Source organism: Marmota marmota, unplaced genomic scaffold, assembly GCF_001458135.2.
Source record: "Marmota marmota marmota unplaced genomic scaffold, marMar, whole genome shotgun sequence".
NCBI classification, from domain to species: domain Eukaryota; kingdom Metazoa; phylum Chordata; class Mammalia; order Rodentia; family Sciuridae; genus Marmota; species Marmota marmota.
The window spans coordinates 1,428,678-1,431,454 of NW_025999929.1; positions in this window are offsets into that span (position 1 = coordinate 1,428,678).

The following is a 2,777-nucleotide window of genomic DNA, read 5'->3' on the forward strand; positions in this document are numbered from 1 at the left end:
CATTCAATGATGAGGGATAGTGTTTTAGCAAATGATGCTGGGACAATTAGATATCCATATTCAAGCAAATAAAAAAATCAATAACCTTACACCCTTATAAAATTCAACTCAAAATGGACTGTCAACCTAAATGTACAAGAAAAATGTACCGTCTAAATGTACAGGATGAATGGATAAAGAAAATGTGACACACACACACACACAGAGTTTTATTCACTTACTAAGAAGAACAAAGTTATGTCACTTGTAGAGAAATGGATGAAACTGGAGAGCATCCTGTGGAGCAAAATAAGCCACACTCAGAAATCCAAGGTCATACATTTTGTTTTCTTTCATATGTGGAAGCTACAGAGAAAAAAAAAATAGGCTGGGGGATATCATGAAAACAGAAGAAAGATCATATAATAGAGGAAGGGAACTAGAGAGAGGAGGGAAGGGAAAGGGGAGGCACTGGAGAATGTAAGTGATCAAATTGTGTGCAGGTACAAATATGTTACAATGATCCCATTATCATGTATAATTAGAATGCACCCATAAAAATTTGTTTAAAGTTAAAACTACAAAATTTCTGCAAGAAAACTAGGAGGAAATCTTTGCTACCTACGCTTAGGGAAATCTAACTTCCATACGACACAAAAACTACAATCAAAAGTTTTCTTGATAAATTGGACTATATAAAAATTTGTATGTCTTACTTTCTAAAAGACTCCATTAAGAAAATAAAATGAGTGTGCCTTTTCCCCCACATCCTCACCAACATTTATTGTTGTCTGTATTTTGATAACTGCCATTCTGACTTGCATGAGATGAATCTTAGAGTAGTTTTGATTTGCATTTCTCTAATTACTAGAAATGTTGAACATTTTTTCATATATTTGTTGATGAAATGTATATCTTCTGAGAAGTATTTGTTCAGCTCCTTAGTCCATTTATTGATTGGGTTCTTTGTATTTTTTTTTTTTTTTGGTGTTAAGTTTTTTGAGTTCTTTAGATATCCTGGAGATTAGTGTTCTATCTGATGTGTGTGTGGCAAAAATTTGCTCCCAAAATACAGGCACTCTATTCACCTCACTGATGTTTCTTTTGCTGAGAAGATGATTTTTTAGTTTAAATCCATCCATTTATTAATTCTTGATTTTATTTCTTGAACTTTAAGAGTTTTGTTAAGGAAGTTGGGGCCTAATCCAACGTGATAAGATTTGGGCCTACTTTTTTGCTGGTGGGACTGCAAATTGGTGTAACCAATCTGAAAAGCAGTATGGAGATTCCTTAGAAAACTTGGAATGGAACCACCATTTGATCCAGCTACCCCACTCTTCAGTCTATACAAAAAGGACATAAAGTCAGCATACTATAGTTACATAGCCAAATCAATGTTTATAGCAGCTTGATTCACAATAGCTCAACTGTGGAAGCAACCTAGATGCCCTTCAATAGATGAATGGATAAAGACACTGTGGTATAATACACAATGGAATATTACTCAGCATTAAAAGAGAATAAAAGTATGGCATTTGCAGGTAAATGGATGGAGTTGAAGAATATCATGCTAAGTAAAGTAAGCCAATTTCAAAAAAACAAAGGCTGAATGTTCTCTCTGATAAGTGTGGATGCCGATCCATAATGAGAGGGACATGGGAAAAATGGTGGAACTTTGATGGGACAAAGGAGAGGGAGGGGTAGGGAGGAGGCATGAGGTAGGAAAGATGGTGGAATGAGATGGACATCATTACCCTAGGTACGTGTATGTCGGCACATATGGTGCAATGATACATCATGTACAACCATAGGAATGTAAAGTTGTGCTGCAATTGTGTACAACAAATCAAAATGCATTCTGCTGTAATATATACCTAATTAAAATAAGTTTAAAAGAATAAAAAAGAAAAAGATAATGGAATGATAACAAGATGAGCAGAAAAATTTTGTATGTATCTAATAAAGGATTTCTCTCCAGGGTATAGAAAGGACTCTTACAATTCAATAGCAACCAACTTCAAAAAGGGCAAAATTATTTCAATAGATTTTTCATCAATATACACTAATTTTATAAAACTATCAATCAATAGAATAAAGATTAGTAGAGTAAAGGAAAGGGAACAGGAAGAGGGAGGAAGAAAGGGAGAGGAGAAAAACTGGGGACTGAATTGGAGCAAATTATGGACCATGCTTATAAAATTATGTCAAAATGAACCCAAATATTAAGTATAACTAAAATAAATTAATAAAATAAAGAAATATAAATGGCTATTAATATTAAAAGCAAGGCAAGCCCACTAGAATATTTATAATAGTATTATTGGAGAGAAAAGCCAAATATCATGGTTTCACACTATAATATAGAAAAGTCTCTGAAACATGCTAAATCAAAAAAAGCCAGAAAAGGCCACCTACTGCATGGTCATATGCTATGTTTGTATGTTAAGTGTCCCCCAAAGCCCCATGTGTTAAAATTTCAGTCCCCAGTGTGGCTGTATGAAACTTTAAGAAGTGGGCTTTTGGGGAGACCTTTAAGTCAATGGAGATGCACACTTGAAGAGGATTATAGGGCCATCATCTCCTTCTCTTTCTCTCTTTTTCTTCCTAGTCCTGAGGTAAGCTATCTTGCTCCATCACATGCTCCCACCACCATGTGCTACCTTGCCCAACAAAAATGGATCCAACCAATCATGGACTGGAGCCTCTAAAACTGTGAGCCAAAATAAGCCTTTTCTCTCTATAAGCTGATTATCTCAGAAATTTGTTTTAGTAACAGAAAGCTGAATAATGCATTCTAT